This window comes from Myxine glutinosa, chromosome 9 (genome assembly GCF_964187855.1).
Source record: "Myxine glutinosa chromosome 9, kmMyxGlut1.1, whole genome shotgun sequence".
Classification (NCBI taxonomy): Eukaryota; Metazoa; Chordata; class Myxini; order Myxiniformes; family Myxinidae; genus Myxine; species Myxine glutinosa.
This window is the reverse complement of record NC_136269.1, coordinates 17,164,274-17,191,811: the sequence shown is the minus strand read 5'-3', so window position 1 is coordinate 17,191,811 and position 27,538 is coordinate 17,164,274.

Sequence of the window (27,538 nt, the reverse complement as noted above, 5' to 3'; positions counted from 1 at the left end):
TGGATGTAGAAATTGGAAAGAAAACTCAGAAACCTTGGATGTAGAAATTGGAAAGAAAATAACTCAGAAACCTTGGATGTAGAAATTGGAAAGAAAACTCAGAAACCTTGGATGTAGAAATTGGAAAGAAAACTCAGAAACCTTGGATATAGAAATTGGAAAGAAAATAACTCAGAAACCTTGGATATAGAAATTGGAAAGAAAACCCAGAAACCTTGGATGTAGAAATTGGAAAGAAAATAACTCAGAAACCTTGGATGTAGAAATTGGAAAGAAAATAACTCGGAAACCTTGGATGTAGAATTTGAAAAGAAAACTCAGAAAACTTGGATGTAGAATTAGGAAAGAAAACTCAGAAACCTTGGATGGAGAAATTAGAAGGAAAACAACTCGGAAACCTTGGATGTAGAAATTGGAAAGAAAATAACTCAGAAAACTTGGATGTAGAATTTGGAAAGAAAACTCAGAAAACTTGGATGTAGAATTTGGAAAGAAAACTCGGAAACTTGGATGTAGAATTTGGAAAGAAAACTCGGAAACCTTGGATGTAGAAATTGGAAAGAAAACAACGCGGAAACCTTGGATGTAGAATTAGGAAAGAAACCTCAGAAACCTTGGATGTAGAATTTGGAAAGAAAACTCGGAAACCTTGGATGTAGAAATTGGAAAGAAAATAACTCAGAAACCTTGGATGTAGAAATTGGAAAGAAAACTCAGAAACCTTGGATGTAGAAATTGAAAAGAAAATAACTCAGAAACCTGGGATGTAGAAATTGGGAAGAAAACTCAGAAACCTTGGATGTAGAAATTGGAAAGAAAACTCGGAAACCTTGGATGTAGAATTTGGAAAGAAAACTCAGAAACCTTGGATGTAGAAATTGGAAAGAAAACTCAGAAACCTTGGATGTAGAATTTGGAAAGAAAACTCGGAAACCTTGGATGTAGAAATTGGAAAGAAAACTCAGAAACCTTGGATGTAGAAATTGGAAAGAAAACTCAGAAACCTTGGATGTAGAAACCTTGGATGTAGAAATTGGAAAGAAAACTCGGAAACCTTGGATGTAGAATTTGGAAAGAAAACTCGGAAACCTTGGATGTAGAATTTGGAAAGAAAACTCGGAAACCTTGGATGTAGAAATTGGAAAGAAAACTCGGAAACCTTGGATGTAGAAATTGGAAAGAAAACTAGGAAACCTTGGATGTAGAAATTGGAAAGAAAACTCGGAAACCTTGGATGTAGAAATTGGAAAGAAAACAACTCGGAAACCTTCGATGTAGAATTTGAAAAGAAAACTCAGAAACCTTGGATGTAGAATTAGGAAAGAAAACTCAGAAACCTTGGATGGAGAATTTGGAAAGAAAACTCACAAACGTTGGATGGAGAATTTGGAAAGAAAACTCGGAAACCTTGGATGCAGAATTAGGAAAGAAAACACAGAAACCTTGGATGTAGAATTTCGAAAGAAAACTCAGAAACCTTGGATGTAGAAATTGGAAAGAAAATAACTCAGAAACCTTGGATGTAGAAATTGGAAAGAAAATAACTCAGAAACCTTGGATGTAGAAATTGGAAAGAAAACAACTCAGAAACCTTGGATGTAGAAATTGGAAAGAAAATAACTCAGAAACCTTGGATGTAGAAATTGGAAAGAAAACTCAGAAACCTTGGATGTAGAAATTGGAAAGAAAACTCAGAAACCTTGGATGTAGAAATTGGAAGGAAAACAACTCAGAAACCTTGGATGTAGAAATTGGAAAGAAAATAACTCAGAAACCTTGGATGTAGAATTTGGAAAGAAAACTCGGAAACCTTGGATGTAGAATTTGGAAAGAAAACTCGGAAACCTTGGATGTAGAAATTGGAAAGAAAACAACTCGGAAACCTTGGATGTAGAATTAGGAAAAAAAACTCAGAAACCTTGGATGGAGAATGTGGAAAGAAAACTCGGAAACCTTGGATGTAGAATTAGGAAAGAAAACTCAGAAACCTTGGATGTAGAATTTGGAAAGAAAACTCGGAAACCTTGGATGTCGAAATTGGAAAGAAAACTCAGAAACCTTGGATGTAGAAATTGGAAAGAAAACTCAGAAACCTTGGATGTAGAATTTGGAAAGAAAACTCGGAAACCTTGGATGTAGAATTCGGAAAGAAAACTCAGAAACCTTGGATGGAGAATTTGGAAAGAAAACTCAGAAACCTTGGATGGAGAATTTGGAAAGAAAACTCGGAAACCTTGGATGTAGAATTAGGAAAGAAAACTCAGAAACCTTGGATGTAGAATTAGGAAAGAAAACTCAGAAACCTTGGATGTAGAATTTGGAAAGAAAACTCGGAAACCTTGGATGTAGAATTAGGAAAGAAAACTCAGAAACCTTGGATGTAGAATTTGGAAAGAAAACTCAGAAACCTTGGATGTAGAATTTGGAAAGAAAACTCGGAAACCTTGGATGTAGAATTAGGAAAGAAAACTCAGAAACCTTGGATGTAGAATTAGGAAAGAAAACTCAGAAACCTTGGATGTCGAAATTGGAAAGAAAACTCGGAAACCTGGGATGTAGAATTTGGAAAGAAAACTCAGAAACCTTGGATGTAGAAATTGGAAAGAAAACTCAGAAACCTTGGATGTAGAATTTGGAAAGAAAACTCGGAAACCTTGGATGTAGAAATTGGAAAGAAAACAACTCGGAAACCTTCGATGTAGAAATTGGAAAGAAAACTCAGAAACATTGGATGTAGAAATTGGAAAGAAAACAACTCAGAAACCTTGGATGTAGAAATTGGAAAGAAAACTCAGAAACCTTGGATGGAGAATTTGGAAAGAAAACTCGGAAACCTTGGATGTAGAATTAGGAAAGAAAACTCAGAAACCTTGGATGTAGAATTTCGAAAGAAAACTCAGAAACCTTGGATGTAGAAATTGGAAAGAAAATAACTCAGAAACCTTGGATGTAGAAATTGGAAAGAAAACTCAGAAACCTTGGATGTAGAAATTGGAAAGAAAATAACTCAGAAACCTTGGATGTAGAAATGGGAAAGAAAACTCAGAAACCTTGGATGTAGAAATTGGAAAGAAAACAACTCGGAAACCTTGGATGTAGAAATTGGAAAGAAAACAACTCGGAAACCTTGGATGTAGAAATTGGAAAGAAAACAACTCGGAAACCTTGGATGTAGAAATTGGAAAGAAAACAACTCGGAAAACCTTGGATGTAGAAATTGGAAAGAAAACTCAGAAACATTGGATGTAGAAATTGGAAAGAAAACAACTCAGAAACCTTGGATGTAGAAATTGGAAAGAAAATAACTCAGAAACCTTGGATGTAGAAATTGGAAAGAAAATAACTCAGAAACCTTGGATGTAGAAATTGGAAAGAAAATAACTCAGAAACCTTGGATGTAGAAATTGGAAAGAAAGCAACTCGGAAACTGTTACGTGGTCCTCCCGGTAACTACCTGGTCTTGGTGACCCCCGGACCGTGGGAGGGACCCCGCCAGAAAGATATATGGTTTATACGCTTTCGTAACGCAATCAATATGAATTCCGGTCAAGAAGAAACCCCACACCAAGGATCCGGAATAATCAATAATATATTCACTGAGCAATCAACAACCATCAACAATGCACAATCAATATTACAACCATGTGAACTCATCTACACAAACTCTAAGATGGCCATCTTAATCTTATACATTCCTCACGTGAGCCCCACTCCTGACTCCCTCCGTGGTCAATGTCTCTCCTCTCCGCACACGGGCGGTTGAACGAGCCCCGGGCGGACGTGCTCTAAACGTGCCGTCTCGGACTGGGGCCGCGGCTGCAGCGCACCTCCTTGCCAAGCCACGGGGCAAACCCAGCGCGGCGTCCAACGTGCGCGAGGCCCCAAGTGCGACCCTTACGCGTCCTTGTAGATGGGCAAAAACCCAGCGCGGCTTCCGACGCGAGCGAGGCCCAACGTGCGGACCCGTACGCGTCTTTGTAGACGGGGCAAACTGTCCCGGACGCTTGGTTTCGTGCACGAACGCACGGTGACTGGACGTGTCAAAAGGTATTTACCGCCCAGGTAACTCCTCTCGCCAGACGTTTCGCAACGGCGCGTTTTCCGCGCAGCGTAAGGTCGATTCCACCTTCTCGTCGTCGCGGGGCGAGGAAGAAGAAGCCCCGTCCTTTTCTCTCCTCGTGTCTTTTCTTCTTCCGTTTCCGGCCACTTCCGTTTCCGGCCACTGGTTCCGAAGGGCTCCTGACCCTCCCATCACAACAACCCTTAATATAATACACACGGATAAGCAACCTGAATGGTAATTTACATACATTCACCTAAATATGTAACACTCCCCCCCTTCAAGAAAGAAAGTTTGAACCCAGCGAAAACTTTCTTTGCCGGCCAATTTGGAGAAACAAACCAGATCACTCAACCCCCCCACATTATCAGTTCCCCCTGGGCACCGTTATCACTTAAAAATAAAGCCAGTTAAGCCACTCGATAGCACTTTTCCGGGAGGCCAAGCCGAGTATTCACTACATGGATGCCTTTAGGAACGCGGAGTTCACGGTTAGTCCGTGCAGGAAAGTTCTCTACATGGGCGCCTTGAGGAACGTGGAGTTCACGGTTAGTCCGTGCAGGAAAGTTCTCTACATGGGCGCCTTGAGGAACGTGGAGTTCACGGTTAGTCCGTGCAGGAAAGTTCACTACATGGACGCCTTTAGGAACGGCGTTCACGGTTAATTCGTGTAGGAATCTTGGCTCGGTGGCTCCGCCGCCTTCAGTGCTTCAACTTCTCAGAACGTCCCTAATAATTAGGGTGGGACCACTGGTCCCTGTAGTCCCCTGAATACCGGTCTTCTTCTCGGCCACTACTTTGCCAATTCTTCCTTCGGGAGCGGCCGTAACTCAGGGAGCCTCCATAATAATATTGACTGCGGCCACCACCAAAACTACCGCCCAGTTGTCCTCTCCTGTAGACCTCTCGACGCCTACGAAATGCCTTCCCTACTGTTATGGTCCGACCCTCCAAATCCTTGCCATTCCAATTCTTCTCTGCCTCTCTGGCGTCTTTTGTGCTGGCAAACGTGACAAAGCCGAACCCTCTTGACTGTTGCGTTTCCCAGTCTCTTACCAACCGCACTTCCACCAGCGGCCCATATCTGTTGAAGACAGAGGTCAGAACTTCTTCCTCTGTTTTGAAGTTCAGTCCCCCTACAAATAACTTGGCACTTTTGTCACCATCCCGAGCTGGTGTGGTGTTATTTTCCCTGCTGGGCTCTTTATCAACCCTCAGGTTACCATAAACTTGACCCCCGGCCAAATCATTCCCGAGAACCACAGATACACCCTCTACAGGAAACGTGGCTTGTAAACCGACGGTGACCGGTCCTGACACCAAATCGGACTCCAACTGGATGACCTGAAGGGGAGCACTAACACCGCCCCCGATCCCCTGTAAACGAACACCCTCCCCCGTTGCCGTCTCCTCGGACCATGGCAAAATGCCTTCAAGCATTAAAGATTGATGGGCCCCTGTGTCTCTCAATATCCTAACCGGTCTCCGGTTAGTCGAGGCTCCATCCAGTGACACAAACCCCTCGGAAATAAATGGTTGGTAACCCTCTTGATGGCGATTTCTTACGCTAGCCATCGCATTCGGAGTTGTAATAGTCGGACTCCGCTCTGGGTTGTCCCTTTTCATGAGGTAACAACTGGACATCAAGTGTCCAGGTTTTTTGCAAAACGCGCAAGTAGGCCCGGAGGAAAAACTCGGGGTCTGCCTCGGGCCCCCCGAACTATAAGTTTGTCTTGGGCCCGCATCCCTCTGATTTCGAACCGGTGGGGTATCATAGTTGTCCCCATAATCATCTCGAGGCCGCCGCCATGTATGGTCGTTCTCCGCACCTGCTGTTCCCCACCTCCCCTGCGGAGATCTAGGCGAGGAGTTAGGTTCGTGGACCCCTATTCGGTGGGTTAAGGCATAATCATCTGCCATGGTGGCTGCGTCCCACAACTTTGGTACCTTCTTTTCCTGCAGGTACACTTTGATGTCCTCGTGGACACACTGCTGGAATTCCTCCACCAGGATCAAGTCCCGCAATGTCTCGAAGTCTTTCCCGACTCCTTTTGACTCACACCACCGATCAAACATGTTTTCTTTCACTCTGGCAAACTCCACATGGGTCTCACTCTCCCTCTTCCTGGCATTCCTGAATTTTTGCCTGTAAGCTTCCGGAACCAACTCATAGGCTTTGAGGATGTGCTTCTTCAGTACCTCATAATCTGCACATTGGTCCATTGGTAGCGCCGAATAAATTTCCTGAGCTTTCCCCACCAGCACACTTTGCACGAGTATGGTCCATGCCTCCTCCGGCCAGTTTAATTGTCGAGCCACTTTCTCAAAGTGTGGAAAAAATTTCGCGACTTCTTTTTCACTGAACGGTGGAACCAGCCTCACATGTCTGCCCACATCCCAGGTTTTCTGGTTAGGTGTCGACCCCGTCAGCAAGGGTGGTGCCTCTCCCCGTTCTCTCATTAACTCCAGCTCCTTGAATTTGATTTCTTGCTGAAGCTGCATGTCACGTTCCTTTAATTCCCTTTCCGCTTTTCTCTCCTCTGCTTCGAGGTCCCTTGCAGCTCTCCTTTCCTCTGCTTGTTCCTTTTCTCTTCTTTCCTGGAGTTCTCTTTCCACTCTCCTTTCCTCTGCTTGTTTCTCTTCTCTCCTCTCCTCTGCTTTCCTTTCTTCTTCTGCTCTTTCCTTTTCTGCTTTCCTTTCTTCTTCTGCTCTTTCCTTTTCTGCTTTCCTTTCTTCTTCTGCTCTTTCCTTTTCTGCTTTCCTTTCTTCTTCTGCTCTTTCCTTTTCTGCTTTCCTTTCTTCTTCTTTGATCCGTTCCTGGCTCCGTAATTGCAACTCCAGTTTCCGGAGCTCCACGTCTTCTGGTTCTTCGGGTAGCCACTCCCAGGCTAACTCGTCCCATGTTCCTAATCCCACCATAGATTGTATCACCGTGGCCTGCAACTCTGCCTTCCTCAAATTAGTTCGGACCTCCAAGTTAAAATGTTTGGCCAATTTCAAGAGATCCGACTTTAGCAACGCTCGGAACTGTGCCTCACTCGGGGTTACCCCAAAGTTCTGTGCCACAAACGCCATGGTGCCTATCGTTAACACCTGTTAACCTTCACCCCAAGACTTTCCCCAATTTCTCAAAAAAAAAATATTACCAATTAATAATTAATTAATAAATTTTAATTACCAAAAATATTATTATTTTATTATTTTATACACTTTTAGATCCCGGACGTAGACCCAATTGCGAAACCGCAAATCGTAATTTGGACGAGCCCCCAATTCTGTTACGTGGTCCTCCCGGTAACTACCTGGTCTTGGTGACCCCCGGACCGTGGGAGGGACCCCGCCAGAAAGATATATGGTTTATACGCTTTCGTAACGCAATCAATATGAATTCCGGTCAAGAAGAAACCCCACACCAAGGATCCGGAATAATCAATAATATATTCACTGAGCAATCAACAACCATCAACAATGCACAATCAATATTACAACCATGTGAACTCATCTACACAAACTCTAAGATGGCCATCTTAATCTTATACATTCCTCACGTGAGCCCCACTCCTGACTCCCTCCGTGGTCAATGTCTCTCCTCTCCGCACACGGGCGGTTGAACGAGCCCCGGGCGGACGTGCTCTAAACGTGCCGTCTCGGACTGGGGCCGCGGCTGCAGCGCACCTCCTTGCCAAGCCACGGGGCAAACCCAGCGCGGCGTCCAACGTGCGCGAGGCCCCAAGTGCGACCCTTACGCGTCCTTGTAGATGGGCAAAAACCCAGCGCGGCTTCCGACGCGAGCGAGGCCCAACGTGCGGACCCGTACGCGTCTTTGTAGACGGGGCAAACTGTCCCGGACGCTTGGTTTCGTGCACGAACTCACGGTGACTGGACGTGTCAAAAGGTATTTACCGCCCAGGTAACTCCTCTCGCCAGACGTTTCGCAACGGCGCGTTTTCCGCGCAGCGTAAGGTCGATTCCACCTTCTCGTCGTCGCGGGGCGAGGAAGAAGAAGCCCCGTCCTTTTCTCTCCTCGTGTCTTTTCTTCTTCCGTTTCCGGCCACTTCCGTTTCCGGCCACTGGTTCCGAAGGGCTCCTGACCCTCCCATCACAACAACCCTTAATATAATACACACGGATAAGCAACCTGAATGGTAATTTACATACATTCACCTAAATATGTAACAGAAACCTTGGAAAGAAAGCAACTCGGAAACCTTGGAAAGAAAGCAACTCGGAAACCTTGGATGTAGAAATTGGAAAGAAAACTCGGAAACCTTGGATGTAGAAATTGGAAAGAAAACTCGGAAACCTTGGATGTAGAATTTGGAAAGAAAACTCGGAAACCTTGGATGTAGAATTTGGAAAGAAAACTCGGAAACCTTGGATGTAGAAATTGGAAAGAAAACAACTCGGAAACCTTGGATGTAGAAATTGGAAAGAAAACTCAGAAACCTTGGATGTAGAAATTGGAAAGAAAACTCAGAAACCTTGGATGTAGAAATTGAAAAGAAAATAACTCAGAAACCTGGGATGTAGAAATTGGAAAGAAAATAACTCAGAAACCTTGGATGTAGAAATTGGAAAGAAAATAACTCAGAAACCTTGGAAAGAAAGCAACTCGGAAACCTTGGATGTAGAAATTGGAAAGAAAGCAACTCGGAAACCTTCGATGTAGAATTAGGAAAGAAGACTCGGAAACCTTGGATGTAGAATTAGGAAAGAAAACTCAGAAACCTTGGATGTAGACTTTGGAAAGAAAACTCGGAAACCTTGGATGTAGAATTTGGAAAGAAAACTCAGAAACCTTGGATGTAGAAATTGGGAAGAAAACAACTCGGAAACCTTGGATGTAGAATTTGAAAAGAAAACTCAGAAACCTTGGATGTAGAATTAGGAAAGAAAACTCAGAAACCTTGGATGGAGAATTTGGAAAGAAAACTCGGAAACCTTGGATGGAGAATTTGGAAAGAAAACTCAGAAACCTTGGATGTAGAAATTGGAAAGAAAATATCTCGGAAACCTTAGATGTAGAAATTGGAAAGAAAACTCAGAAACCTTGGATGTAGAATTAGGAAAGAAAACTCAGAAACCTTGGATGTAGAATTTGGAAAGAAAACTCGGAAACCTTGGATGTAGAATTAGGAAAGAAAACTCAGAAACCTTGGATGTAGAATTAGGAAAGAAAACTCAGAAACCTTGGATGTAGAATTTGGAAAGAAAACTCGGAAACCTTGGATGTAGAATTAGGAAAGAAAACTCAGAAACCTTGGATGGAGAATTTGGAAAGAAAACTCAGAAACCTTGGATGTAGAATTTGGAAAGAAAACTCAGAAACCTTGGATGTAGAATTAGGAAAGAAAACTCAGAAACCTTGGATGTAGAATTTGGAAAGAAAACTCGGAAACCTTGGATGTAGAAATTGGAAAGAAAATAACTCAGAAACCTTGGATGTCGAAATTGGAAAGAAAACTCAGAAACCTTGGATGTAGAAATTGGAAAGAAAACAACTCGGAAACCTTGGATGTAGAAATTGGAAGGAAAACAACTCGGAAACCTTGGATGTAGAAATTGGAAGGAAAACAACTCAGAAACCTTGGATGTAGAAATTGGAAAGAAAATAACTCAGAAACCTTGGATGTAGAATTTGGAAAGAAAACTCGGAAACCTTGGATGTAGAATTTGGAAAGAAAACTCGGAAACCTTGGATGTAGAAATTGGAAAGAAAACAACTCGGAAACCTTGGATGTAGAATTTGAAAATAAACTCAGAAACCTTGGATGTAGAATTAGGAAAGAAAACTCAGAAACCTTGGATGGAGAATTTGGAAAGAAAACTCGGAAACCTTGGATGTAGAAATTGGAAAGAAAATAACTCAGAAACCTTGGATGTAGAAATTGGAAAGAAAACTCAGAAACCTTCGATGTAGAATTTGAAAAGAAAACTCAGAAACCTTGGATGTAGAATTAGGAAAGAAAGCTCAGAAACCTTGGATGTAGAAATTGGAAAGAAAATAACTCAGAAACCTTGGATGTAGAAATTGGAAAGAAAACTCAGAAACCTTGGATGTAGAATTTGGAAAGAAAACTCAGAAACGTTGGATGGAGAATTTGGAAAGAAAACTCAGAAACCTTGGATGTAGAATTAGGAAAGAAAACACAGAAACCTTGGATGTAGAATTTGGAAAGAAAAACTCAGAAACCTTGGATGTAGAAATTGGAAAGAAAACTCAGAAACCTTGGATGTAGAAATTGGAAAGAAAACTCAGAAACCTTGGATGTAGAAATTGGAAAGAAAATAACTCAGAAACCTTGGATATAGAAATTGGAAAGAAAACTCAGAAACCTTGGATGTAGAAATTGGAAAGAAAATAACTCAGAAACCTTGGATGTAGAAATTGGAAAGAAAATAACTCAGAAACCTTGGATGTAGAAATTGGAAAGAAAACAACTCAGAAACCTTGGATGTAGAAATTGGAAAGAAAATAACTCAGAAACCTTGGATGTAGAAATTGGAAAGAAAATAACTCAGAAACCTTGGATGTAGAAATTGGAAAGAAAACAACTCGGAAACCTTGGATATAGAAATTGGAAAGAAAACTCAGAAACCTTGGATGTAGAAATTGGAAAGAAAATAACTCAGAAACCTTGGATGTAGAAATTGGAAAGAAAATAACTCAGAAACCTTGGATGTAGAAATTGGAAAGAAAACAACTCAGAAACCTTGGATGTAGAAATTGGAAAGAAAATAACTCAGAAACCTTGGATGTAGAAATTGGAAAGAAAATAACTCAGAAACCTTGGATGTAGAAATTGGAAAGAAAACAACTCGGAAACCTTGGATGTAGAAATTGGAAGGAAAACAACTCAGAAACCTTGGATGTAGAAATTGGAAAGAAAATAACTCAGAAACCTTGGATGTAGAAATTGGAAAGAAAACAACTCAGAAACCTTGGATGTAGAAATTGGAAAGAAAATAACTCAGAAACCTTGGATGTAGAAATTGGAAAGAAAATAACTCAGAAACCTTGGATGTAGAAATTGGAAAGAAAATAACTCAGAAACCTGGGATGTAGAAATTGGAAAGAAAACTCAGAAACCTTGGATGTAGAAATTGGAAAGAAAATAACTCAGAAACCTTGGATGTAGAAATTGGAAAGAAAACAACTCAGAAACCTTGGATGTAGAAATTGGAAAGAAAACTCAGAAACCTTGGATGTAGAAATTGGAAAGAAAATAACTCAGAAACCTTGGATGTAGAAATTGGAAAGAAAACAACTCAGAAACCTTGGATGTAGAAATTGGAAAGAAAATAACTCAGAAACCTTGGATGTAGAAATTGGAAAGAAAACTCAGAAACCTTGGATGTAGAAATTGGAAAAAAAACAACTCGGAAACCTTGGATGTAGAAATTGGAAGGAAAACAACTCAGAAACCTTGGATGTAGAAATTGGAAAGAAAATAACTCAGAAACCTTGGATGTAGAATTTGGAAAGAAAACTCGGAAACCTTGGATGTAGAATTTGGAAAGAAAACTCGGAAACCTTGGATGTAGAAATTGGAAAGAAAACAACTCGGAAATCTTGGATGTAGAATTTGAAAAGAAAACTCAGAAACCTTGGATGTAGAATTAGGAAAGAAAACTCAGAAACCTTGGATGTAGAATTTGGAAAGAAAACTCGGAAACCTTGGATGTAGAATTAGGAAAGAAAACTCAGAAACCTTGGATGTAGAATTTGGAAAGAAAACTCGGAAACCTTGGATGTAGAATTAGGAAAGAAAACTCAGAAACCTTGGATGTAGAATTTGGAAAGAAAACTCGGAAACCTTGGATGTCGAAATTGGAAAGAAAACAACCCAGAAACCTTGGATGTAGAAATTGGAAAGAAAACAACTCGGAAACCTTGGATGTAGAAATTGGAAATAAATAACTCGGAAACCCTGGATGTAGAAATTGGAAAGAAAGCAACTCGGAAACCTTGGATGTAGAAATTGGAAAGAAAATAACTCAGAAACCTTGGATGTAGAAATGGGAAAGAAAACTCAGAAACCTTGGATGTAGAAATTGGAAAGAAAACAACTCGGAAACCTTGGATGTAGAAATTGGAAAGAAAACAACTCGGAAACCTTGGATGTAGAAATTGGAAAGAAAACAACTCGGAAACCTTGGATGTAGAAATTGGAAAGAAAACAACTCGGAAAACCTTGGATGTAGAAATTGGAAAGAAAACAACTCGGAAACCTTGGAAAGAAAGCAACTCGGAAACCTTGGAAAGAAAGCAACTCGGAAACCTTGGATGTAGAAATTGGAAAGAAAACTCGGAAACCTTGGATGTAGAAATTGGAAAGAAAACTCGGAAACCTTGGATGTAGAATTTGGAAAGAAAACTCGGAAACCTTGGATGTAGAATTTGGAAAGAAAACTCGGAAACCTTGGATGTAGAAATTGGAAAGAAAACAACTCGGAAACCTTGGATGTAGAAATTGGAAAGAAAACTCAGAAACCTTGGATGTAGAAATTGGAAAGAAAACTCAGAAACCTTGGATGTAGAAATTGAAAAGAAAATAACTCAGAAACCTGGGATGTAGAAATTGGAAAGAAAATAACTCAGAAACCTTGGAAAGAAAGCAACTCGGAAACCTTGGATGTAGAAATTGGAAAGAAAACTCGGAAACCTTGGATGTAGAAATTGGAAAGAAAACTCGGAAACCTTGGATGTAGAAATTGGAAAGAAAACTCGGAAACCTTGGATGTAGAATTTGGAAAGAAAACTCGGAAACCTTGGATGTAGAATTTGGAAAGAAAACTCGGAAACCTTGGATGTAGAAATTGGAAAGAAAACAACTCGGAAACCTTGGATGTAGAAATTGGAAAGAAAACTCAGAAACCTTGGATGTAGAAATTGGAAAGAAAACTCAGAAACCTTGGATGTAGAAATTGAAAAGAAAATAACTCAGAAACCTGGGATGTAGAAATTGGAAAGAAAATAACTCAGAAACCTTGGATGTAGAAATTGGAAAGAAAATAACTCAGAAACCTTGGAAAGAAAGCAACTCGGAAACCTTGGATGTAGAAATTGGAAAGAAAGCAACTCGGAAACCTTCGATGTAGAATTAGGAAAGAAGACTCGGAAACCCTGGATGTAGAATTAGGAAAGAAAACTCAGAAACCTTGGATGTAGACTTTGGAAAGAAAACTCGGAAACCTTGGATGTAGAATTTGGAAAGAAAACTCAGAAACCTTGGATGTAGAAATTGGGAAGAAAACAACTCGGAAACCTTGGATGTAGAATTTGAAAAGAAAACTCAGAAACCTTGGATGTAGAATTAGGAAAGAAAACTCAGAAACCTTGGATGGAGAATTTGGAAAGAAAACTCGGAAACCTTGGATGGAGAATTTGGAAAGAAAACTCAGAAACCTTGGATGTAGAAATTGGAAAGAAAATAACTCGGAAACCTTAGATGTAGAAATTGGAAAGAAAACTCAGAAACCTTGGATGTAGAATTAGGAAAGAAAACTCAGAAACCTTGGATGTAGAATTTTGAAAGAAAACTCGGAAACCTTGGATGTAGAATTAGGAAAGAAAACTCAGAAACCTTGGATGTAGAATTAGGAAAGAAAACTCAGAAACCTTGGATGTAGAATTTGGAAAGAAAACTCGGAAACCTTGGATGTAGAATTAGGAAAGAAAACTCAGAAACCTTGGATGGAGAATTTGGAAAGAAAACTCAGAAACCTTGGATGTAGAATTTGGAAAGAAAACTCAGAAACCTTGGATGTAGAATTAGGAAAGAAAACTCAGAAACCTTGGATGTAGAATTTGGAAAGAAAACTCGGAAACCTTGGATGTAGAAATTGGAAAGAAAATAACTCAGAAACCTTGGATGTCGAAATTGGAAAGAAAACTCAGAAACCTTGGATGTAGAAATTGGAAAGAAAACAACTCGGAAACCTTGGATGTAGAAATTGGAAAGAAAATAACTCGGAAACCTTGGATGTAGAAATTGGAAAGAAAACAACTCGGAAACCTTGGATGTAGAAATTGGAAGGAAAACAACTCGGAAACCTTGGATGTAGAAATTGGAAGGAAAACAAATCAGAAACCTTGGATGTAGAAATTGGAAAGAAAATAACTCAGAAACCTTGGATGTAGAATTTGGAAAGAAAACTCGGAAACCTTGGATGTAGAATTTGGAAAGAAAACTCGGAAACCTTGGATGTAGAAATTGGAAAGAAAACAACTCGGAAACCTTGGATGTAGAATTTGAAAATAAACTCAGAAACCTTGGATGTAGAATTAGGAAAGAAAACTCAGAAACCTTGGATGGAGAATTTGGAAAGAAAACTCGGAAACCTTGGATGTAGAAATTGGAAAGAAAATAACTCAGAAACCTTGGATGTAGAAATTGGAAAGAAAACTCAGAAACCTTCGATGTAGAATTTGAAAAGAAAACTCAGAAACCTTGGATGTAGAATTAGGAAAGAAAGCTCAGAAACCTTGGATGGAGAATTTGGAAAGAAAACTCGGAAACCTTGGATGTAGAAATTGGAAAGAAAATAACTCAGAAACCTTGGATGTAGAAATTGGAAAGAAAACTCAGAAACCTTGGATGTAGAATTTGGAAAGAAAACTCAGAAACGTTGGATGGAGAATTTGGAAAGAAAACTCAGAAACCTTGGATGTAGAATTAGGAAAGAAAACACAGAAACCTTGGATGTAGAATTTGGAAAGAAAAACTCAGAAACCTTGGATGTAGAAATTGGAAAGAAAACTCAGAAACCTTGGATGTAGAAATTGGAAAGAAAACTCAGAAACCTTGGATGTAGAAATTGGAAAGAAAATAACTCAGAAACCTTGGATATAGAAATTGGAAAGAAAACTCAGAAACCTTGGATGTAGAAATTGGAAAGAAAATAACTCAGAAACCTTGGATGTAGAAATTGGAAAGAAAATAACTCAGAAACCTTGGATGTAGAAATTGGAAAGAAAACAACTCAGAAACCTTGGATGTAGAAATTGGAAAGAAAATAACTCAGAAACCTTGGATGTAGAAATTGGAAAGAAAATAACTCAGAAACCTTGGATGTAGAAATTGGAAAGAAAACAACTCGGAAACCTTGGATATAGAAATTGGAAAGAAAACTCAGAAACCTTGGATGTAGAAATTGGAAAGAAAATAACTCAGAAACCTTGGATGTAGAAATTGGAAAGAAAATAACTCAGAAACCTTGGATGTAGAAATTGGAAAGAAAACAACTCAGAAACCTTGGATGTAGAAATTGGAAAGAAAATAACTCAGAAACCTTGGATGTAGAAATTGGAAAGAAAATAACTCAGAAACCTTGGATGTAGAAATTGGAAAGAAAACAACTCGGAAACCTTGGATGTAGAAATTGGAAGGAAAACAACTCAGAAACCTTGGATGTAGAAATTGGAAAGAAAATAACTCAGAAACCTTGGATGTAGAAATTGGAAAGAAAACAACTCAGAAACCTTGGATGTAGAAATTGGAAAGAAAATAACTCAGAAACCTTGGATGTAGAAATTGGAAAGAAAATAACTCAGAAACCTTGGATGTAGAAATTGGAAAGAAAATAACTCAGAAACCTGGGATGTAGAAATTGGAAAGAAAACTCAGAAACCTTGGATGTGGAAATTGGAAAGAAAATAACTCAGAAACCTTGGATGTAGAAATTGGAAAGAAAACAACTCAGAAACCTTGGATGTAGAAATTGGAAAGAAAACTCAGAAACCTTGGATGTAGAAATTGGAAAGAAAATAACTCAGAAACCTTGGATGTAGAAATTGGAAAGAAAACAACTCAGAAACCTTGGATGTAGAAATTGGAAAGAAAATAACTCAGAAACCTTGGATGTAGAAATTGGAAAGAAAACTCAGAAACCTTGGATGTAGAAATTGGAAAGAAAACAACTCGGAAACCTTGGATGTAGAAATTGGAAGGAAAACAACTCAGAAACCTTGGATGTAGAAATTGGAAAGAAAATAACTCAGAAACCTTGGATGTAGAATTTGGAAAGAAAACTCGGAAACCTTGGATGTAGAATTTGGAAAGAAAACTCGGAAACCTTGGATGTAGAAATTGGAAAGAAAACAACTCGGAAATCTTGGATGTAGAATTTGAAAAGAAAACTCAGAAACCTTGGATGTAGAATTAGGAAAGAAAACTCAGAAACCTTGGATGTAGAATTTGGAAAGAAAACTCGGAAACCTTGGATGTAGAAATTGGAAAGAAAATAACTCAGAAACCTTGGATGTAGAAATTGGAAAGAAAATAACTCAGAAACCTTGGATGTAGAAATTGGAAAGAAAACAACTCAGAAACCTTGGATGTAGAAATTGGAAAGAAAATAACTCAGAAACCTTGGATGTAGAAATTGGAAAGAAAATAACTCAGAAACCTTGGATGTAGAAATTGGAAAGAAAACAACTCGGAAACCTTGGATATAGAAATTGGAAAGAAAACTCAGAAACCTTGGATGTAGAAATTGGAAAGAAAATAACTCAGAAACCTTGGATGTAGAAATTGGAAAGAAAATAACTCAGAAACCTTGGATGTAGAAATTGGAAAGAAAACAACTCAGAAACCTTGGATGTAGAAATTGGAAAGAAAATAACTCAGAAACCTTGGATGTAGAAATTGGAAAGAAAATAACTCAGAAACCTTGGATGTAGAAATTGGAAAGAAAACAACTCGGAAACCTTGGATGTAGAAATTGGAAGGAAAACAACTCAGAAACCTTGGATGTAGAAATTGGAAAGAAAATAACTCAGAAACCTTGGATGTAGAAATTGGAAAGAAAACAACTCAGAAACCTTGGATGTAGAAATTGGAAAGAAAATAACTCAGAAACCTTGGATGTAGAAATTGGAAAGAAAATAACTCAGAAACCTTGGATGTAGAAATTGGAAAGAAAATAACTCAGAAACCTGGGATGTAGAAATTGGAAAGAAAACTCAGAAACCTTGGATGTGGAAATTGGAAAGAAAATAACTCAGAAACCTTGGATGTAGAAATTGGAAAGAAAACAACTCAGAAACCTTGGATGTAGAAATTGGAAAGAAAACTCAGAAACCTTGGATGTAGAAATTGGAAAGAAAATAACTCAGAAACCTTGGATGTAGAAATTGGAAAGAAAACAACTCAGAAACCTTGGATGTAGAAATTGGAAAGAAAATAACTCAGAAACCTTGGATGTAGAAATTGGAAAGAAAACTCAGAAACCTTGGATGTAGAAATTGGAAAGAAAACAACTCGGAAACCTTGGATGTAGAAATTGGAAGGAAAACAACTCAGAAACCTTGGATGTAGAAATTGGAAAGAAAATAACTCAGAAACCTTGGATGTAGAATTTGGAAAGAAAACTCGGAAACCTTGGATGTAGAATTTGGAAAGAAAACTCGGAAACCTTGGATGTAGAAATTGAAAAGAAAACAACTCGGAAACCTTGGATGTAGAAATTGGAAAGAAAACTCAGAAACCTTGGATGTAGAAATTGAAAAGAAAACAACTCGGAAACCTTGGATGTAGAAATTGGAAAGAAAACTCAGAAACCTTGGATGTAGAAATTGGAAAGAAAACAACTCGGAAATCTTGGATGTAGAATTTGAAAAGAAAACTCAGAAACCTTGGATGTAGAATTAGGAAAGAAAACTCAGAAACCTTGGATGTAGAATTTGGAAAGAAAACTCGGAAACCTTGGATGTAGAATTAGGAAAGAAAACTCAGAAACCTTGGATGTAGAATTTGGAAAGAAAACTCGGAAACCTTGGATGTAGAATTAGGAAAGAAAACTCAGAAACCTTGGATGTAGAATTTGGAAAGAAAACTCGGAAACCTTGGATGTCGAAATTGGAAAGAAAACTCAGAAACCTTGGATGTAGAAATTGGAAAGAAAACTCAGAAACCTTGGATGTAGAATTTGGAAAGAAAACTCGGAAACCTTGGATGTAGAATTAGGAAAGAAAACTCAGAAACCTTGGATGGAGAATTTGGAAAGAAAACTCGGAAACCTTGGATGTAGAATTAGGAAAGAAACCTCAGAAACCTTGGATGTAGAATTTGGAAAGAAAACTCGGAAACCTTGGATGTAGAAATTGGAAAGAAAACTCAGAAACCTTGGATGTAGAAATTGGAAAGAAAACTCGGAAACCTTGGATGTCGAAATTGGAAAGAAAACTCGGAAACCTGGGATGTAGAATTTGGAAAGAAAACTCAGAAACCTTGGATGTAGAAATTGGAAAGAAAACTCAGAAACCTTGGATGTAGAAATTGGAAAGAAAACTCGGAAACCTTGGATGTAGAATTTGGAAAGAAAACTCGGAAACCTTGGATGTAGAAATTGGAAAGAAAACTCGGAAACCTTGGATGTAGAATTTGGAAAGAAAACTCGGAAACCTTGGATGTAGAATTTGGAAAGAAAACTCAGAAACCTTGGATGTAGAATTAGGAAAGAAAACTCGGAAACCTTGGATGTAGAAATTGGAAAGAAAACTCGGAAACCTTGGATGTAGAATTTGGAAAGAAAACTCAGAAACCTTGGATGTAGAATTTGGAAAGAAAACTCAGAAACCTTGGATGTAGAAATTGGAAAGAAAACTCAGAAACCTTGGATGTAGAATTTGGAAAGAAAACTCGGAAACCTTGGATGTAGAAATTGGAAAGAAACCTCGGAAACCTTGGATGTCGAAATTGGAAAGAAAACTCAGAAACCTTGGATGTAGAAATTGGAAAGAAAACTCAGAAACCTTGGATGTAGAATTTGGAAAGAAAACTCGGAAACCTTGGATGTAGAAATTGGAAAGAAAACTCAGAAACCTTGGATGTAGAAATTGGAAAGAAAACTCAGAAACCTTGGATGTAGAAATTGGAAAGAAAACTCAGAAACCTTGGATGTAGAAATTGGAAAGAAAACTCAGAAACCTTGGATGTAGAAATTGGAAAGAAAACTCAGAAACCTTGGATGTAGAAATTGGAAAGAAAACTCAGAAACCTTGGATGTAGAAATTGGAAAGAAAACTCAGAAACCTTGGATGTAGAATTTGTAAAGAAAACTCGGAAACCTTGGATGTAGAATTAGGAAAGAAAACTCAGAAACCTTGGATGGAGAATTTGGAAAGAAAACTCGGAAACCTTGGATGTAGAATTAGGAAAGAAACCTCAGAAACCTTGGATGTAGAATTTGGAAAGAAAACTCGGAAACCTTGGATGTAGAAATTGGAAAGAAAACTCAGAAACCTTGGATGTAGAAATTGGAAAGAAAACTCGGAAACCTTGGATGTCGAAATTGGAAAGAAAACTCGGAAACCTGGGATGTAGAATTTGGAAAGAAAACTCAGAAACCTTGGATGTAGAAATTGGAAAGAAAACTCAGAAACCTTGGATGTAGAAATTGGAAAGAAAACTCGGAAACCTTGGATGTAGAATTTGGAAAGAAAACTCGGAAACCTTGGATGTAGAAATTGGAAAGAAAACTCGGAAACCTTGGATGTAGAAATTGGAAAGAAAACTCAGAAACCTTGGATGTAGAAATTGGAAAGAAAACTCAGAAACCTTGGATGTAGAAATTGGAAAGAAAATAACTCAGAAACCTTGGATGTAGAAATTGGAAAGAAAACTCAGAAACCTTGGATGTAGAATTTGGAAAGAAAACTCGGAAACCTTGGATGTAGAAATTGGAAAGAAAACTCGGAAACCTTGGATGTAGAATTTGGAAAGAAAACTCGGAAACCTTGGATGTAGAAATTGGAAAGAAAACTCGGAAACCTTGGATGTAGAAATTGGAAAGAAAACTCAGAAACCTTGGATGTAGAAATTGGAAAGAAAACAACCCAGAAACCTTGGATGTAGAAATTGGAAAGAAAACAACTCGGAAACCTTGGATGTAGAAATTGGAAATAAATAACTCGGAAACCCTGGATGTAGAAATTGGAAAGAAAGCAACTCGGAAACCTTGGATGTAGAAATTGGAAATAAATAACTCGGAAACCTTGGATGTAGAAATTGGAAAGAAAACAACTCGGAAACCTTGGATGTTGAAATTGGAAATAAATAACTCGGAAACCCTGGATGTAGAAATTGGAAAGAAAGCAACTCGGAAACCTTGGATGTAGAAATTGGAAAGAAAAAAACTCAGAAACCTTGGATGTAGAAATTGGAAATAAATAACTCGGAAACCTTGGATGTAGAATTTGGAAAGAAAACTCAGAAACCTTGGATGTAGAAATTGGAAAGAAAATAACTCAGAAACCTTGGATGTATAATTTGGAAAGAAAACAACTCGGAAACCTTGGATGTAGAATTTGGAAAGAAAACAACTCGGAAACCTTGGATGTAGAATTTGGAAGAAAACTCAGAAACCTTGGATGTAGAAATTGGAAATAAATAACTCGGAAACCTTGGATGTAGAATTTGGAAAGAAAACTCAGAAACCTTGGATGTAGAAATTGGAAAGAAAACAACTCGGAAACCTTGGATGTAGAAATTGGAAATAAATAACTCGGAAACCCTGGATGTAGAAATTGGAAAGAAAGCAACTCGGAAACCTTGGATGTAGAAATTGGAAAGAAAAAAACTCAGAAACCTTGGATGTAGAAATTGGAAAGAAAAAAACTCAGAAACCTTGGATGTAGAATTTGAAAAGAAAACTCGGAAACCTTGGATGTAGAAATTGGAAAGAAAACAACCCAGAAACCTTGGATGTAGAATTTGAAAAGAAAACTCGGAAACCCTGGATGTAGAAATTGGAAAGAAAGCAACTCGGAAACCTTGGATGTAGAAATTGGAAAGAAAAAAACTCAGAAACCTTGGATGTAGAAATTGGAAAGAAAAAAACTCAGAAACCTTGGATGTAGAAATTGGAAAGAAAAAAACTCAGAAACCTTGGATGTAGAATTTGAAAAGAAAACTCAGAAACCTTGGATGTAGAAATTGGAAAGAAAACAACTCGGAAACCTTGGATGTAGAAATTGGAAATAAATAACTCGGAAACCTTGGATGTAGAAATTGGAAAGAAAAAAACTCAGAAACCTTGGATGTAGAATTTGAAAAGAAAACTCGGAAACCTTGGATGTAGAAATTGGAAAGAAAACTCAGAAACCTTGGATGTAGAAATTGGAAAGAAAACAACCCAGAAACCTTGGATGTAGAAATTGGAAAGAAAACAACTCGGAAACCTTGGATGTAGAAATTGGAAATAAATAACTCGGAAACCCTGGATGTAGAAATTGGAAAGAAAGCAACTCGGAAACCTTGGATGTAGAAATTGGAAAGAAAAAAACTCAGAAACCTTGGATGTAGAAATTGGAAATAAATAACTCGGAAACCTTGGATGTAGAATTTGGAAAGAAAACTCAGAAACCTTGGATGTAGAAATTGGAAATAAACAACTCGGAAACCTTGGATGTTGAAATTGGAAATAAACAACTCGGAAACCTTGGATGTTGAAATTGGAAATAAATAACTCGGAAACCTTGGATGAAGAAATTGGAAATAAATAACTCGGAAACCTTGGATGTAGAATTTGGAAAGAAAACTCAGAAACCTTGGATGTAGAAATTGGAAATAAACAACTCGGAAACCTTGGATGTTGAAATTGGAAATAAACAACTCGGAAACCTTGGATATTGAAATTGGAAATAAATAACTCGGAAACCTTGGATGTAGAAATTGGAAATAAACAACTCGGAAACCTTGGATGTTGAAATTGGAAATAAACAACTCGGAAACCTTGGATGTAGAAATTGGAAAGAAAAAAACTCAGAAACCTTGGATGTAGAAATTGGAAATAAATAACTCGGAAACCTTGGATGTAGAATTTGGAAAGAAAACTCAGAAACCTTGGATGTAGAAATTGGAAATAAACAACTCGGAAACCTTGGATGTTGAAATTGGAAATAAACAACTCGGAAACCTTGGATGTTGAAATTGGAAATAAATAACTCGGAAACCCTGGATGTAGAAATTGGAAAGAAAGCAACTCGGAAACCTTGGATGTAGAAATTGGAAAGAAAAAAACTCAGAAACCTTGGATGTAGAAATTGGAAATAAATAACTCGGAAACCTTGGATGTAGAATTTGGAAAGAAAACTCAGAAACCTTGGATGTAGAAATTGGAAAGAAAATAACTCAGAAACCTTGGATGTAGAAATTGGAAATAAACAACTCGGAAACCTTGGATGTTGAAATTGGAAATAAACAACTCGGAAACCTTGGATGTTGAAAATGGAAATAAATAACTCGGAAACCTTGGATGTAGAAATTGGAAATAAATAACTCGGAAACCTTGGATGTAGAAATTGGAAAGAAAAAAACTCGGAAACCTTGGATGTAGAAATTGGAAAGAAAACTCAGAAACATTGGATGTAGAAATTGGAAAGAAAACTCAGAAACCTTGGATGTAGAAATTGGAAAGAAAATAACTCAGAAACCTTGGATGTAGAAATGGGAAAGAAAACTCAGAAACCTTGGATGTAGAAATTGGAAAGAAAACAACTCGGAAACCTTCGATGTAGAAATTGGAAAGAAAATAACTCGGAAACCTTGGATGTAGAAATTGGAAAGAAAACAACTCGGAAACCTTGGATGTAGAAATTGGAAAGAAAACAACTCGGAAACCTTGGATGTAGAAATTGGAAAGAAAACAACTCGGAAACCTTGGATGTAGAAATTGGAAAGAAAACTCAGAAACATTGGATGTAGAAATTGGAAAGAAAACAACTCAGAAACCTTGGATGTAGAAATTGGGAAGAAAATAACTCAGAAACCTTGGATGTAGAAATTGGAAAGAAAATAACTCAGAAACCTTGGATGTAGAAATTGGAAAGAAAGCAACTCGGAAACCTTGGATGTAGAAATTGGAAAGAAAACAACTCGGAAACCTTGGATGTAGAAATTGGAAAGAAAACAACTCGGAAACCTTGGATGTAGAAATTGGAAAGAAAACAACTCGGAAACCTTGGATGTAGAAATTGGAAAGAAAATAACTCAGAAACCTTGGATGCAGAAATTGGAAAGAAAATAACTCAGAAACCTTGGATGTAGAAATTGGAAAGAAAATAACTCAGAAACCTTGGAAAGAAAGCAACTCGGAAACCTTGGATGTAGAAATTGGAAAGAAAGCAACTCGGAAACCTTGGATGTAGAAATTGGAAAGAAAACAACTCGGAAACCTTGGATGTAGAAATTGGAAAGAAAACTCAGAAACCTTGGATGTAGAAATTGGAAAGAAAACTCAGAAACCTTGGATGTAGAAATTGAAAAGAAAATAACTCAGAAACCTGGGATGTAGAAATTGGAAAGAAAATAACTCAGAAACCTTGGATGTAGAAATTGGAAAGAAAATAACTCAGAAACCTTGGATGTAGAAATTGGAAAGAAAACAACTCGGAAACCTTGGATATAGAAATTGGAAAGAAAACTCAGAAACCTTGGATGTAGAAATTGGAAAGAAAATAACTCAGAAACCTTGGATGTAGAAATTGGAAAGAAAATAACTCAGAAACCTTGGATGTAGAAATTGGAAAGAAAACAACTCAGAAACCTTGGATGTAGAAATTGGAAAGAAAATAACTCAGAAACCTTGGATGTAGAAATTGGAAAGAAAATAACTCAGAAACCTTGGATGTAGAAATTGGAAAGAAAACAACTCGGAAACCTTGGATGTAGAAATTGGAAGGAAAACAACTCAGAAACCTTGGATGTAGAAATTGGAAAGAAAATAACTCAGAAACCTTGGATGTAGAAATTGGAAAGAAAACAACTCAGAAACCTTGGATGTAGAAATTGGAAAGAAAATAACTCAGAAACCTTGGATGTAGAAATTGGAAAGAAAATAACTCAGAAACCTTGGATGTAGAAATTGGAAAGAAAATAACTCAGAAACCTGGGATGTAGAAATTGGAAAGAAAACTCAGAAACCTTGGATGTGGAAATTGGAAAGAAAATAACTCAGAAACCTTGGATGTAGAAATTGGAAAGAAAACAACTCAGAAACCTTGGATGTAGAAATTGGAAAGAAAACTCAGAAACCTTGGATGTAGAAATTGGAAAGAAAATAACTCAGAAACCTTGGATGTAGAAATTGGAAAGAAAACAACTCAGAAACCTTGGATGTAGAAATTGGAAAGAAAATAACTCAGAAACCTTGGATGTAGAAATTGGAAAGAAAACTCAGAAACCTTGGATGTAGAAATTGGAAAGAAAACAACTCGGAAACCTTGGATGTAGAAATTGGAAGGAAAACAACTCAGAAACCTTGGATGTAGAAATTGGAAAGAAAATAACTCAGAAACCTTGGATGTAGAATTTGGAAAGAAAACTCGGAAACCTTGGATGTAGAATTTGGAAAGAAAACTCGGAAACCTTGGATGTAGAAATTGGAAAGAAAACAACTCGGAAATCTTGGATGTAGAATTTGAAAAGAAAACTCAGAAACCTTGGATGTAGAATTAGGAAAGAAAACTCAGAAACCTTGGATGTAGAATTTGGAAAGAAAACTCGGAAACCTTGGATGTAGAAATTGGAAAGAAAATAACTCAGAAACCTTGGATGTAGAAATTGGAAAGAAAATAACTCAGAAACCTTGGATGTAGAAATTGGAAAGAAAACAACTCAGAAACCTTGGATGTAGAAATTGGAAAGAAAATAACTCAGAAACCTTGGATGTAGAAATTGGAAAGAAAATAACTCAGAAACCTTGGATGTAGAAATTGGAAAGAAAACAACTCGGAAACCTTGGATATAGAAATTGGAAAGAAAACTCAGAAACCTTGGATGTAGAAATTGGAAAGAAAATAACTCAGAAACCTTGGATGTAGAAATTGGAAAGAAAATAACTCAGAAACCTTGGATGTAGAAATTGGAAAGAAAACAACTCAGAAACCTTGGATGTAGAAATTGGAAAGAAAATAACTCAGAAACCTTGGATGTAGAAATTGGAAAGAAAATAACTCAGAAACCTTGGATGTAGAAATTGGAAAGAAAACAACTCGGAAACCTTGGATGTAGAAATTGGAAGGAAAACAACTCAGAAACCTTGGATGTAGAAATTGGAAAGAAAATAACTCAGAAACCTTGGATGTAGAAATTGGAAAGAAAACAACTCAGAAACCTTGGATGTAGAAATTGGAAAGAAAATAACTCAGAAACCTTGGATGTAGAAATTGGAAAGAAAATAACTCAGAAACCTTGGATGTAGAAATTGGAAAGAAAATAACTCAGAAACCTGGGATGTAGAAATTGGAAAGAAAACTCAGAAACCTTGGATGTGGAAATTGGAAAGAAAATAACTCAGAAACCTTGGATGTAGAAATTGGAAAGAAAACAACTCAGAAACCTTGGATGTAGAAATTGGAAAGAAAACTCAGAAACCTTGGATGTAGAAATTGGAAAGAAAATAACTCAGAAACCTTGGATGTAGAAATTGGAAAGAAAACAACTCAGAAACCTTGGATGTAGAAATTGGAAAGAAAATAACTCAGAAACCTTGGATGTAGAAATTGGAAAGAAAACTCAGAAACCTTGGATGTAGAAATTGGAAAGAAAACAACTCGGAAACCTTGGATGTAGAAATTGGAAGGAAAACAACTCAGAAACCTTGGATGTAGAAATTGGAAAGAAAATAACTCAGAAACCTTGGATGTAGAATTTGGAAAGAAAACTCGGAAACCTTGGATGTAGAATTTGGAAAGAAAACTCGGAAACCTTGGATGTAGAAATTGAAAAGAAAACAACTCGGAAACCTTGGATGTAGAAATTGGAAAGAAAACTCAGAAACCTTGGATGTAGAAATTGAAAAGAAAACAACTCGGAAACCTTGGATGTAGAAATTGGAAAGAAAACTCAGAAACCTTGGATGTAGAAATTGGAAAGAAAACAACTCGGAAATCTTGGATGTAGAATTTGAAAAGAAAACTCAGAAACCTTGGATGTAGAATTAGGAAAGAAAACTCAGAAACCTTGGATGTAGAATTTGGAAAGAAAACTCGGAAACCTTGGATGTAGAATTAGGAAAGAAAACTCAGAAACCTTGGATGTAGAATTTGGAAAGAAAACTCGGAAACCTTGGATGTAGAATTAGGAAAGAAAACTCAGAAACCTTGGATGTAGAATTTGGAAAGAAAACTCGGAAACCTTGGATGTCGAAATTGGAAAGAAAACTCAGAAACCTTGGATGTAGAAATTGGAAAGAAAACTCAGAAACCTTGGATGTAGAATTTGGAAAGAAAACTCGGAAACCTTGGATGTAGAATTAGGAAAGAAAACTCAGAAACCTTGGATGGAGAATTTGGAAAGAAAACTCGGAAACCTTGGATGTAGAATTAGGAAAGAAACCTCAGAAACCTTGGATGTAGAATTTGGAAAGAAAACTCGGAAACCTTGGATGTAGAAATTGGAAAGAAAACTCAGAAACCTTGGATGTAGAAATTGGAAAGAAAACTCGGAAACCTTGGATGTCGAAATTGGAAAGAAAACTCGGAAACCTGGGATGTAGAATTTGGAAAGAAAACTCAGAAACCTTGGATGTAGAAATTGGAAAGAAAACTCAGAAACCTTGGATGTAGAAATTGGAAAGAAAACTCGGAAACCTTGGATGTAGAATTTGGAAAGAAAACTCGGAAACCTTGGATGTAGAAATTGGAAAGAAAACTCGGAAACCTTGGATGTAGAATTTGGAAAGAAAACTCGGAAACCTTGGATGTAGAAATTGGAAAGAAAACTCGGAAACCTTGGATGTAGAATTTGGAAAGAAAACTCAGAAACCTTGGATGTAGAATTTGGAAAGAAAACTCAGAAACCTTGGATGTAGAAATTGGAAAGAAAACTCAGAAACCTTGGATGTAGAATTTGGAAAGAAAACTCGGAAACCTTGGATGTAGAAATTGGAAAGAAACCTCGGAAACCTTGGATGTCGAAATTGGAAAGAAAACTCAGAAACCTTGGATGTAGAAATTGGAAAGAAAACTCAGAAACCTTGGATGTAGAATTTGGAAAGAAAACTCGGAAACCTTGGATGTAGAAATTGGAAAGAAAACTCAGAAACCTTGGATGTAGAAATTGGAAAGAAAACTCAGAAACCTTGGATGTAGAAATTGGAAAGAAAACTCAGAAACCTTGGATGTAGAAATTGGAAAGAAAACTCAGAAACCTTGGATGTAGAAATTGGAAAGAAAACTCAGAAACCTTGGATGTAGAAATTGGAAAGAAAACTCAGAAACCTTGGATGTAGAAATTGGAAAGAAAACTCAGAAACCTTGGATGTAGAATTTGTAAAGAAAACTCGGAAACCTTGGATGTAGAATTAGGAAAGAAAACTCAGAAACCTTGGATGGAGAATTTGGAAAGAAAACTCGGAAACCTTGGATGTAGAATTAGGAAAGAAACCTCAGAAACCTTGGATGTAGAATTTGGAAAGAAAACTCGGAAACCTTGGATGTAGAAATTGGAAAGAAAACTCAGAAACCTTGGA